Source organism: Tursiops truncatus, chromosome 2 (genome assembly GCF_011762595.2).
Source record: "Tursiops truncatus isolate mTurTru1 chromosome 2, mTurTru1.mat.Y, whole genome shotgun sequence".
NCBI classification, from domain to species: domain Eukaryota; kingdom Metazoa; phylum Chordata; class Mammalia; order Artiodactyla; family Delphinidae; genus Tursiops; species Tursiops truncatus.
Window position 1 is genome coordinate 143211012 of NC_047035.1, and position 14165 is coordinate 143225176.

General features: G+C 45.0%; 1 long non-coding RNA gene across 1 annotated transcript in view; it reads right to left on the minus strand.

Moving 5' to 3' along the window:
- Nucleotides 1-14165, minus strand: part of LOC109551828 (uncharacterized) — a 53175-nt gene that overhangs the window by 22884 nt on the left and 16126 nt on the right. The window lies entirely within an intron of this gene.

Below are 14165 nucleotides of genomic sequence, written 5' to 3' on the forward strand. Positions count from 1 at the left end.
TATCACCCATGTATACATGAGGCGTACATACATATTATTAAACTTCTGTTGGGTTTTCCCTTGTTTTTTTTTTTGAATTAATTTTTATTGGAGTGTAGGTGCTTTACAATGTTGTGTTAGTTTCTTCTGTACAGAAAAGTGACTCAGTATATATACATATATCCCCTCTGTTTTGGATTTCCTCCCCATTTAGGTCACCACAGAGCATTGAGGGTTTTTCCCTTGTTAATCTGTCTGTTACACATGGGGTCTCAGCTACAGAACCTAGAAGGGTAAAGGGAAATGACTATTCCTCCCCTGCAGCCTTCCATGGGAACAGCGACAGGCAGCAGGTGGTAATCCCCACCAGACCCTGAGTGATGGGAGGTCATCTTGACAGATGGACCAAGCTGGGTGAGGCTGGATGGAGCAGGAGGCAGGCAGCTGTTCAGTCTTCAGGAGGCTCCCACCCCACTGTTGGGCCTAACTTTTGAGTTCCCTGAGGTTGCTCGATGCCATTTTGAGGTTTGAAAACATTTGGAATCGCTCCCTGCAAAAATAATTACAGAGTCAACTAGACAGCTCAGTCCCCTCTTCTATGCTGTGATCCACCTGACCCCTTACTTACTCCTTTTAAAAAAGCATGGTGGTGGGGACTTCCCTGGCAGCCCAATGGTTAAGACTCTGCGCTCCCACTGCAGGGGGCTCGGGTTCCATCCCTGGTCAGGGAGCTAAGATCCTGCATGCGGTGTGGCCAAAATAATAAATAAATAAATAATAAAAATAAAAAACATGGTGGAATAAACGGAGATAGACCCTTCGCTCTTCTGATGGGGGCGGAGGAGGATGGTTTACTCAGGTGAGGTCAGGCTGGCTACGGAGACATTCCAGACACTTCGACCCCAGCAAAATGCTCCAGGCTTCTTTGCCACAAGCCTGACACGGGGACTGTCTATTTTCTTGAAGACCAAATGCTCACCAAAAAAAAAAAAAAAATCAATTGGGATCCAATTGACTTAATCAAAAATTGATTAAAAAATCAATCAATTTAAACAGAACTAACCAAATTTTGATTAAATTAATTAAATCGAACCAATTTAATAAAAAAATTTAAATAAAGGTGAGGGGAGAGTGCATAGGTTGAGACTGGGTGTGCTTACCGCAGTGTTTTGCAACCCTGACAGTACATTGTAATCTCCTGAGGTGCTACCGAGGCCTGAGTTCCGCCCAGTAAATTATTATGATGATTTAATTGGTTTGGGGTGTGACCTGGGCAAGAGGACTTTTTAAAACTTCCCCTTAAAAAATATCTCTTACGTATATACACATACATGCATGTATTTAATACAATGGGATCATACTAAATGTATATGCTATATTTTTTAAATAAATTTATTTATTTAGTTTTAGCTGCGTCGGGTCTTCGTTGCTGCACGCAGACTTTCTCTAGTTGCGGAGAGCAGGGGCCACTCTTCGTTGCAGTGCACAGGTTTCTCACTGCGGTGGCTTCTCTTGTTGCGGAGCACAGGCTCTAGGTGTGCGGGCTTCAGTAGTTGTGGCACGCGGGCTTAGTAGTTGTGGTTCGCGAGCTCCAGAGCGCAGGCTCACTAGTTGTGGTGCACGGGCTTAGCTGCTCTGTGGCAGGTGGGATCTTCCCGGACCAGGGCTCGAACCTGTGTCCCCTGCATTGGCAGGTGGATTCTCAACCACTGTGCCACCAGGGAAGTCCTACTGTTTGTTTTTAAATTTGCTTCCTTCGGGGACTTCCCTGGCAGTCTGGTGGTTAAGACTCTGCACTTCCAATGCAAAAGGCATGGGTTTGATCCCTGGTCAGGGAGCTAAGATCTCACATGTTATGTGGTGCCGCCAAAAAAAAATTTTGCTTTTTTCTATTTTACTAAGTAATATTATTCTACAAACATTTTTATGTGTCACTAGGTTCTTGTTTACAGGATTATTTTAACTTAGACATTTTAAATGTACTCTTACACTTAGCTTAAATAGTACATTTTGTACACTCTAAATTTTGTACACTCTAAATGTATTATTTAGACCTTTAAATGTCCAAACAGTGTTTCATATTGTGGATTTACAATAATTACCATAATTCTATTAGGTATTTAGTTTAACCTTTTCACTATCATCAATAATATGTTAGGAAACAATCCATTACATAATGTATTTTGTGTCTAACGATAATCATTTCCTGAGAGTCAAGGGTTATCATCTACATTAAACCGTCAACACGAGAATCTGCCTGCCAGATGCAGGGGACACGGGTCCGAGCCCTGGTCTGGGAGGATCCCACATGGCGCGGAGCAACTGGGCCCGTGAGCCACAACTACTGAGCCTGCGTGTCTGGAACTTGTGCTCCGCCGCGATAGTGAGAGGCCCGTGCACCGCAATGAAGAGTGGCCCCCGCTTGCCGCAACTGGAGAAAGCCCTCACACAGAAAAGAAGACCGAACACAGCCAAAAATAAATATTGATTCTTTGTTCCTTTTTTTTAAAAAAAATTATTGGCGTAGTTGAACATTTGTGTGTGTGTGTGGTTGCATTATGTTTCGTTTTAACGACATGTAGTTGTTCCTCTGAATTGTCTCTTTGAGTGCTTCGTCCTCCATTTCCAAGGAGGAGGTTGGCTTTCAGGACTTGCCCTTGCCCCTTACGGTGACATTCACCCTGGTCTTTCAGAACCTGAGGAACACATTTTGGATGACATTCTAGACCTTCTTAAAACAGTACCTTTATATTCACTCCAGACCTGGCATTCCACAGGCAGCTGGTCTCGGGAGTACCCAAAGATGCTGGAAGCTGGAGCGAGGATTCAGCCACGAACAGGAAAAACAGAGAGGAAGACCCTCTTCCCCTCCCCTCTCTCTCTCTCTAATGCTTCTTTTTGGCAAAATCTAAAAGGATGCCTTGGCAAGGGGATCTGGGAAACGGAATTTGCAGAGTTCGTGCCCCAGCTTTGCTAAGCAGCAAATAAGAGGGTGGATCAATAAGTAGCCTACGGGGGCTTCCCTGGTGGCGCAGTGGTTGGGAGTCCGCCTGCTGATGCGGGGGACGCGGGTTCGTGCCCCGGTCCGGGAGGATCCCACATGCCGCGGAGCGGCTGGGCCCGTGAGCCATGGCCGCTGGGCTTGCTCGTCCGGAGCTTGTGCTCCTCAACGGGAGGGGCCGCAGCAGTGAGAGGCCCGCGTACCGCAAAAAAAAAAAAAAAAAAAAAAAAAAAAAAAAAAAAAAATAAGTAGCCTACGGAAGGGTAAGATCCAAGGGGCACAGGGCCCTTGGGACATGACTCACCTGGATTTTATTACCCATCTCTCTTATCTCTCTCTCCATGCTCATGGCCCTCTGGCAGTTCCCTTCATGAGAATGGTTCATTCCTAATGCCGATAGGCGCCTCCATGTATGGCCGGCTTCGTGGTCTCTGAGATGTTCTTCCTTCCACGGGCTGATCACCAAGTGCCCTCTGATAGGCTATTTGCCTCTTGGGTTTGGAAGAAAACACCTAGGCCCACTAAGTCGATGTTAACTCCAGATGGCAAGATGACACATCTCAAACAGAAAATGAAATATTTCCCTTGCTATCTCTACAGAACACAACGAGACTGTCAACTTGACCTTTAGAGAATTCTCATATGACTTATTGACTTTCTGCCATCAGAACGTCATGTTGCACACAATTATGGCTTTCCTCTTCCTGCTGAGTCTCTGCATCACGGTCACTCTGGCCACAGAACGCTGTAGCCAAGAACAGTAGAAATGTGCCGATCAGCTTTGGTCCCTCTGGGTGGGAGTCACCCATCGGTTCTCTTCTAGGACATGCCCTGTATTTGCTCACACAGAAAGGAACCAGTGTTCATAAACCCAGTGGCTTTCCAATGCCACCTGCTTTTCAAGGGTGTTAATCCCATCTTTCCCTCGTTCTGCTCCACTGATCCCCCCTCTGTGTTCCAGCAGCCTGCCCTGCAGATCCAGAAGCCAGAGATGTGGATAAGAAGGTGTGTGTTCCTCGGCGTACCACAGATGGCTTCATACTCAGCTCCCAGGGAGAGTTCACCTGATGAGTGGTCATGGGAACCTGGCTCTGGCATTTGCAAAGTCTCTGTTAGGCTATAGCTTTCCACCAGCTGAACTGGAGAAGCTCCAGTCTCACCATATCCGTGAGGAAAATGAAAGAAAGGGTAATGTGGAAATTAACTAGGCTTGAGTACAATAGGGGGCCTCATCTCATCACTGAGGTCCACTCCCCAGAACACACGTTCTTCCCCAAAACTCCCAAGCACTTGCAGGAGACAGTACTTTCGACAGACAGGGCTCCTTCTGGCCCCTTGGCTTTTCTCTGATGCCTCCACCAGAAGCAGCCTGATAGCCTTTGCTGGGCCAATGTGTTGTAGAAAGCTCCACGCGACAAATTCTATTTAAAATTCGGTGCCAGAGAAAGTCCCGTTCCCTCAAGGAGAAGGTGTGCTTCTGCCTCTTTAATAAAAAGAAGGATGTGAAAGCAGTCTTTGCTCTCCGCAGGGTACAATGAACCTGGAGTAGTGACAAAACTGGAGGAATTCCAGCACCAGCTTCGTGGTCCATTCAGAGTCCTTTCTATGGGCTTGTGAACAGAGCCCTCCTCAGGGTCCTCACCCCCTCCTCTGCTGCTGTTGGTTCCAGTCTCTGTGCAGGGACGAATGATTACAGGGAATACCAGAAGCCCACACAGAACCGCGGGATCAATAGGGTGTAAAAGAGGGAAGGAGGGAAGCTTCCATCATAGGTCTCACTGTCGGTTAGATTGGCGAACGGCAAACGAACGCATGTGTGAATGTATGAGTGAGTAAAAGAATGGACAAACAGGACTTCCGTGGCGGTCGAGTGTTTAAATGCAGGGGGTGCGGGTTCGATCCGTGGTCGGGGAAGTAAGATCCCGCATGCCACGAGGCCAAAAACAAAACAAAACAAAACTTAGCGAGGTCGCTATAAAAGAAATGCACAGAAATGCTTTTCCCCTAAGCTATCACTAACTAGTTAAACAGAAAAACGGAATACAAAACCAGTTCAAATCTCCACAGAAAAAAACACTCAAAACAGCACTCAAACTACAAATACATGTAACACAAAAAGTATAGGACCAGTATAAAGCAAACGGCAAATTATCGCTACGGAACATATAATAATGTTTAAATAAATAGCCGTACCATATTCCCAGAGGCGAAAACGTTATTAAAAGATGTCACTTCTTAGGACATCCCTGACGGTTCAGTGGTTAAGATCGCACTTCCACTGCAGGGGGCGCAGGTACGATCCCTGGTCGGGGAACTAAGATCCCGCGTGCCACGCGGTGCAGCCAGAAAAAAAAAAAAAAAAAAAAAAGAATGGACAAGCAAATCTATACCTGTAAGGTCAATTTTCTCCTGGCTTACGCTCTGCCTGGGGTGCAACTGAGATGCTTTCTGCCCCATTTAGCTACCTCAGGCCATGAAAGGTTCGGCCACCCACCCTATGCTGGTCATTTTGGCCCTCAGCCCCCCTTTGCATTCCTCCGTGGGCTGCGCTGTGTGTCAGGAGCTGGGCCCTGCACACCGCATTCAGACGCTGCACGCTGGTTAGATTCTGGCCCTGAGCGGCACTGGCAGGAGGTTGGAGGATGGGGAGAGAAGGCTTTCCGAGCTGTCGTTCTTGCAGCAGCAGTGGGGAGGGAGGACTCCTGGGCTCCAGCTCAGGCTGCCGTGATGTCAACAGTCTCTCCAGCCAGATGCTGGGGGCTGTGGCTCAGGTGGTGTCAGGGCCAGCAGGAGCCCTGATCTGGCAGCCTGCCTTCAACCGCGGCAGCAGGGACGCAAGCTCTGACTTCCTGGGGCACCGAGGTGTGGGCGGCTGCAAGGGTGTGGGAGCCTCAGCCTCAGGGCATCTAGATCCCAGACTCTAGGTAGCACCAGCTCCCTCTTAACTCTCTCCTCTAGGGGTCATCCAGTCTCTTTTTCTACTGCTCTGGCCCACAAAATGTAATCCATTCCCTGTATCCACCTCTTGCGAGCTGGTACAAGCTGGCTGCAGCCCCCTACGGGGACAGGCATCAGCTGGGTTTTTTTTGTTTTTTTTTTTGCGGTATGCAGGCCTCTCACTGTTGTGGCCTCTCCCGTTGCGGAGCACAGCTGCGGACGCGCAGGCTCAGCGGCCACGGCTCACGGGCCCAGCCGCTCCACGGCATGTGGGATCTTCCCGGACCGGGGCACGAACCCGTGTCCCCTGCATCGGCAGGCGGACTCTCAACCACTGCGCCACCAGGGAAGCCCCAGCTGTTTTTCGAAGCTTCTAGCTGAGCCCAAAGTGCAGCTAAATTTGGAGTCCACTGCTTTAGAACAACAGCCCTCAAATTTTAACACTCTTTGGGATCACCTGGGGGGCTCGATAAAGCACAGACTGCTGTGCCCACCCCATCCCCAGCTTCTGACTTAGTAGGTCCAGCTTGGGGGGCCAAGAACTTACCCTTCTTACAAGTTCCCAGAAGACGTTAATGTTGCTGGTCTAGGGAGCACATTTTGATTAAAAATATGCCAGCCTTTTCAGTAATCAAGACAGTACAGTACTGGTACAAAAGCAGAAATATAGATCAATGGAACAGGTTAGAAAGCCCAGAGAGAAACCCACGCACATAGGGTCACCTTATCTTTGATAAAGGAGGCCAGAGTATACAATGGAGAAAAGACAGCCTCTTCAATAAGTGGTGCTGGGAAAGCTGGACAGCTACATGCAAAAGAATGAAATTAGAACACGCCATACACCATACACAGAAATAAACTCAAAATGGATTAAAGACCTAAATGTAAAGCCAGACACTATCAAACTCTTAGAGGAACACATACGCAGAACACTCTATGACATAAATCACAGCAAGATCCTTTTTGACCCACCTCCTAAAGAAATGGGAATAAAAACAAAAATAAAGAAATGGAACTTACTGAAACTTAAAAGCTCTTGCACAACAAAGAAACCATAAACAAGACAAAAAGACAACCCTCAGAATGGGAGAAAATATTTGCAAACAAAGCAACTGACAAAGGATTAATCTCCAAAATTTACAAGCAGCTCATGCAGCTCAATAACAAAATAACAAACAGCCCAACCCAAAAATGGGCAGAAGACCTAAATAGACATTTCTCCAAAGATATACAGACTGCCAACAAACACACGAAAGGATGCTCAACATCACTCATCATCAGAGAAATGCAAATCAAAACTACAGTGAGGTATCACCTCACACCGGTCAGAATGGCCATCATCAAAAAATCTACAAACAATCAATGCTGGAGAGGGTGTGGAGAAAAGGGAATCTTCTTGCACTGTTGGTGGGAATGTAAACTGATACAGCCACTATGGAGAACAGTATGGAGGTTCCTTAAAAAACTAAAAATAGGACTACCATACGACCCAGCAATCCCACCACTGGGCATATACCCTGAGAAAACCATAATTTAAAAAGAGTCATGTAGCACAATGTTCACTGCAGCTCTATTTACAATAGCCAGGACATGGACGCAACCTAAGTGTCCATCGACAGATGAATGGGTAAAGAAGATGTGGCACATATATACAATGCAATATTACTCAGCCATAAAAGAAACGAAATTGAGCTATTTGTAGTGAGGTGGATGGACCTAGAGTCTGTCACACAGAGTGAAGTAAGTCAGAACGAGAAAAACAAATACCATATGCTAACACATATATATGGAATCTAAAAAAAATGGTTCTGGAGAACCTTGGGGCAGGACGGGAATAAAGACGCAGATGTAGGGAATGGACTTGAGGACACGGGGAGGGGGAAGGGTAAGATGGGACGAAGTGAGAGAGTGGCATGGACATATATACACTACCAAATGTAAAATAGATGGCTAGTGGGAAGCAGCTGCACAGCATAGGGAGATCAGCTCAGTGCTTTGTGACCACCTAGAGGGGTGGGATAGGGAGAATGGGAGGGAGACACAAGAGGGAGGGGATATGGGGATATATGTATACGTATAGCTGATTCACTTGTTATACAGCAGCAACTAACACACCATTGTAAAGCAATTATACTCCAATAAAGATGCTAAAAACTAAAAAAAAAAAAAAAAAAAAAAGCCAGTCTCAGTTCCTGGTTAACTTCCTTTCTGGGAATGGGCCGTGTTTGGTTGAAATCAGTCTGTCCTAACCTCTTCTTGCAGGTAGCAAGTCCCACCCATAGGACAGCAGACACGGTGAATGTCAGATGCCTGGGTGCAGTGCTTCAGCCTTGAGGATGCCCTGGGGGTTCTGCAGCCCCTGCAGCAGACTGTGAGTCCTCCCAACTCCTCCCCCACCACACACTCAACACCCCCCCCCGCCCCCCGCCCCGCTCCCAGGGCGAAGGGTAAGTGGGTGGGGTTGGGGAGCAAGCAGCAAAGCTATCGCTCAGAAGGCCATTACCAGCTCCCTGGGGGCAGTCTCAAGTGCCTGACCCTGTCACCATGGAGACTGACCGTTATTGGTGGGCTGAGATCCAGAGGAATGAGGACTGAGGCTTGTCCAAAGGCTAAGGGAAGTAAGAGGCATTTTGTCGTTGGCCCATGAAACAGTATAAGAAAAGCTTACCCAGGTTTCTGCTACATTAGGTAAGAATAGAACTAGGAGGGTTTATCAGGTTAGAAATAGGCAAAATGATGCTGCACATATTCTCTAAGGGACTAAGCAAACAGCGACCTTCCTGAAGACAGGGGTTTTGCATTACTCATCTGCGTCCATCAGCTATACCCAGGGCGTGCAGGGAGCAGAGATGGATTTCAATAGATGCTTGCCCCGCGGTGAGCGATGTACACCATTACATCTCAGAATCAGACGGAGCCTTCTCTCCGGGTTCTGGGTTTCCCACATTTCATAGCACGATCTGAGAAGGCAGGGGTTGGTGACAGATTTCTGTGAATTCTAGGACAACTTCTTAAGCTTCCTAAGCCTCAGTTTCTCATCTGTTAAACAGAGATGCTGTCTGTCGTGTGGGACTTAAGTGACCTGATTCGTTAAGAAATACTGAGCACAGTGACAGGCGGGTAATAAACGTTCACTGTTGTGACACAGTGAGCTGGGAAGCAAAAATGGACGGAAGTAGGCACCCCTACCCTACCCGCAGTGCTTCTGAAGCATCTAGGCAGAGGTCCCCAGCCTCCCAAGGACCCCCGTGACGGGCACTGCTCCCTTCACATACTATGGTGAAAACATTCCACACAAATTTAGGAGCTGCATGTAAAAAAGAAAACCAAAGAGATCCTAGGAGAAAATCAGATTTTTCACATCTTTTGGATTTAATGTGGACAAGTCTTTTCTAAGCATATGAGCATAGTCAGAAAGCATAAAGAGAAAGAGTAACGCAATGACCCCACAAATATTTTTATTTGCATTAAGTCAAAAGGCTCACATAGGACATATAGGAGGCATCAATAAATATTGACTGAAAGAGTGAACAAGTAAGGAAAATTAAAAGGAAAATTAAGCACTGGGAAAATATTTGCAACTTTATGACAAAAGGTTACAGGCTTAAAATCCTTAAAATAGAGAAGAATCTCATGAACTAATGTGAGAAGAAAATGAACACCTACAAGACAAAGGGGCAAAAACTGTGAACAGACAATTCACAAATATGAAATGCAAATGTCCAATAAACATAAGAAGTGGTTCAATTTCTTTGATTACGCAAGTTTAAACACCCAAGACGTTTTTGCTTATCAAATTAAGAAGGATAAAATTATGCCAGCCAGAAGTAAAAGGTGCAAGGAAATAATCATCTTCATGCTCTACGACTGGGAGTAAAAAGAGGTATAGCTTTTTAAAATTGAGATATAATTCACATAACCCTCAACTCATCTTTTTAAAGTATAAAATTCAGTGGTGTTTAGTAGAGTCACAAAGTTGTGCAGCCAGGACCACTATCTAATTCTAGAATATTTTCATTATTCAAAAAAAAATCTCCAGTACCCCATAGCGGTCTCTCTCCATTTCCCCCTCCTCCTCGCCTCCTGGCAACCACTAATCTACTTCCTTTCTCTATGGCTTTACCTATTCTGGACATTGTATATATTGAGATTCCACATATAAGCAATATCATATTGTCTTTTGTCTTTCTCTGTCTGGCTTACTTCACTCAGTATGACAACCTCTAGGTCCGTCCATGTCACTGCAAATGGCATTATTTCATTCTTTTTATGGCTGAGTAATATTCCATTGTATATATGTACCATATCTTCCATGTCCTGGCTATTGTAAATCGTGCTGCAATGAACGTTGGGGTGCACGTATCTTTTCGAATTATGGTTTTCTCCAGATATATGCCCAGGAGTGGGATTTCTGGGTCATATGGTAATTCTATTTTTAGTTTTTTAAGGAATATCCATACTGTTCTCCATAGTGGCTGTACCAGTTTACATTCCCACCAACAGTTTAGGAGGGATCCCTTTTCTCCATACCCTCTCCAGCATTTATCGTTTGTAGATTTTTTGATGACGGCCATTCTGACTGGTGTGAGGTGATACCTCACTGTAGTTTTGATTTTCATTTCTCTAATAATTAGTGATGTTGAGCATCTTTTCATGTGCTTTTTGGCCATCTGTATGATTTCTTTGGAGAAATGTCTATTTAGATCTTCCACCCAGGTTTTGATTGTGTTGTTTGTTTTTTTTTGATATTGAGTTGCATGAGCTGTTTTTATATTTTGGAGATTAATCCCTTGTGGGTCACTTCATTTGCAAATGTTTTCTCCCATTCTGTGGGTTGTCTTTTCAGTTTTTTTATGGTTTCCTTTGCTGTGCAAAAGCTTTTAAGTTTAATTAGGTCCCATTTGTTTATTTTTGCTTTTATTTTCATTACTTTAGGAGGTGGATCAAAAATGATCTTGCTGCCGTTTATGTCAGAGAGTGTTCTGCCTATGTTTTACTCAAAGAGTATTATAGTATCTGGTCTTACATTTAAGTCTTTAATCCATTTTTAGTTTACTTTTGTGTATGGTGTTAGAGAATGTCCTAATTTCATTCTTTTACATGTAGCTGTCCAGTTTTCCCAGCACCACTTATTGAAGAGACTGGTTTTTTTCCATTGTATATTCTTGCCTCCTTTGTCATAGGTTAGGTGACCATAGGTGTGTGGTTTATCTCTGGACTTTCTATCCTGTTCCATTGATCTATATTTCTGTTTTTGTGCTAGTACCATACTGTTTTGATTACTGTAGCTTTGTAGTATAGTCTGAAGTCAGGGAGCCTGCTTTCTCCAGCTCCATTTTTCTTTCCCAAGATTGCTTTGGCTGCTCAGCTTTTGTGTTTCCTTACAAATTATACATTTTTTGTTCTAATTCTGTAGATCAGTTTGTATTGCCATCGTAACAATATTAAGTATTCCAACCCACGAACATGAGATGTCTTTCCATTTATTAGGTCTTCTATAATTTCTTTCAACAATGTTTTACAGGTTTTGGAGTGTATGTTTTGTATTTCTTTTGTTAATGGGTAATGTTTTCAGTGTGGTAAAATATACAAAACATAAAATTTACCATTTTATCCATTTTTAAGTGGCATTAAGTACCTTCACCTTACTGTGCATCCGTCATTGGCATCCATCTCCAGAACTTCATTTTCCTAAAGTGAAACTGTGTACCCGTTTAACACTGACTGCCCTTTCCCTTCTTCCTCCAGCCCCTGGTCACCACTATCCTACTTTCTGTCTTTTTAAATTTGATTATACTTGATACCTGGTATAAGTGAAATCATATGTACTGAGAGCCCTTCAACGTTTCCCATAATCTGTGAACTGATACGTATTTACAATGGCTCCAACGTGTGGTTCATGTAATCACTTTGCTGACAACTTGGAAACTTGTCTCATTTCCTTCCTCGGAGTTGTGGGTCAGAATGTGATTGGCAAAAGTACCTTGAATTTTTTTCCATGAGCAGTAAGGCCTGACACTTGTAAATACTCTGTGCCTCTCACCCACTTTCATGATGCAGTGCCTGGGGAAGTTTATACCTATTCCTGGTTATGCAACAATGAACAGTGAAGGTGAATCTGTTGACCTGTTGGTTAGTGATACCCCCTGTCTTCTGACTCAGGTCCCTGCTATTTCCACCCTAACCGTGTGGTCTTCCTTTTCCCAGGCAGCACAGAAAGCAGGAAAGAACAGAATTCAACGGAGCAGTTTTGGTGAACAAGTCAACATGCAAACAGGAACAAGAGCCCTGGGACTTTCCTAAAACAAACGAAGCATTTAAAAGAAATAACAATATTTAGCAGAACTCAAAACATCCAATTCCAGATTAGGAAAACAACTTGCTGCAACCAAAAACTTTCACATCACAGCGCCAAAAAATGGTACATTAAGTTTAAGAAATCTTTTTACGATGGGAAAAGATCAGTGTTCAGCTCCAGGAAGAACTACTGAGTCCTCAACTGATCCAACTCAATGGCCCATCCCAACTCTTGGTTCACTCCTGCTTCCCCAAGTGCCCGTTTTCCTGTCAAATTGCTATTGTCCCTAAGCCTTCACGTTTCCTCTTAATCATATTTCTTCCCCTAGGCCCTTTTTCACTAATGAGTCAAAGCTCCAGGCAGCTGTCAAATATTCCCCTTGTGCAGGCCAAGCCTTCCAAAGAGTGACACCACAAATTTCAGATGCAAACGGATGCGATGAAGCAATTGATGTTGGACTTGGCACGGCCCTCGGCAGAGAAATGGAGCTGCAGGGGAAGGAGCCATGTGGAGCCAGGATACACATTATTTCCAGAAGAGTCATTGGGATATAAATTGCACATGGCCCAGATTCAGAGTCTGGGGTCAAACATTTGGGAGATCATATGGTCTAGAGTCTCTCAGCCCAGCTACACTTGGGATCAGTAAACATCCTAGACCAAGGATCTGAAAACTATGGCCCGTGGACCCAATATAATCCTCTGTCTACTTTTGCACGGCTGGCAATCTTCACATGATTTTTAAATCTTTAAATCTTTGAAAAAAATCAAGTAATATTGTTGACATTAAAATTATATACAATAATGGGACTTCCCTGGTGGTCCAGTAGTTGAGACTCCACTTCCACTGCAAGGGGCGTGGGTTTGATCCCTGGTCAGGGAAGATCCTGCATGCCACACAGTGCATGGCCAAAAAAAAAAAAAAAAAAAAATTATATATAATTAAAATTTCAGTTTCTAAAATGAAAGTTTTGTTGGATGCCACCACACCCGTTGACCTATGCCTATGTCTATGGCTGCTTTCTTGCTACAATGGAAGAGTTGAGTCGTTGTGTCGGAGACTGTATGGCCCACAGAGCCTAAAATATTTACTCTCTGGCCCTTTGCAGAGGAAGTTTGCTGTACCCTGTACTAAACTCTTTTTCACTAACCACAATAGCAAGAGAAGAGAAAGGAACAGGGGAAGAGTCAAACCAAAACACAACCATCACCTCTAAGATGGGGAGCCTAGCCTTGTCAGATAGGAACAGGGCTTGGGAATCACTAATTAGTTCTGGCCACTGAGCTTCCATGAGGCTCTCTCTGGATGCCGTGAGGGTTAGGACAGGCCCAGTGACTGACCCCGCTGTTGTAGTATCTCACCCTGCTAGGGCCCATCCTTATCACTCAGTGTGTCTCTGGACGACCATTATGAGAGTAGCCCTTCCTCTCCTAGTCCCCAGGGGAGAAAAAGTCCAAGTTCAGCTCCATTTGGCAGATGGAGAATCTGGACGTTGGCTCAAGACCTTACGTGGAGTAGCAGCAATGCTGGGTGTAATTGACATACTCAAGATCAGTCCCTTCTCTAACTTCAGCTTCTTCCCTGGGCTCAGTCCTGTGTCCTGATACAGCCCGGGGCGGTGGATCATGTCTTCAGTCTTCCCAAGGGCCGTCTTGTGAAAGATGGTTCTGTGAGGTCCCAGAGGTCAAAACGAGTACTAATGGGAGGAGCGCTAGTAGATTTGAACTCAACCTGGGAAAGGCTAGGCTCACAAAGTTTGCTGAGCAGAGCTGGATCCAGCCACCGTGGGAGGCCATGAGCTTGCTGCTTTAGCAGAGATGCTGTGGGTAGTGAGAAAGGTGATGGGCTCAGATGACCTCTGGATGCTAGGATTATCTGAATCAATTCATGGATACAGGGGCAGAGTTTGTGGACTCGGACACGGCATGCAGCAGCTCAGAGCATGGTTTC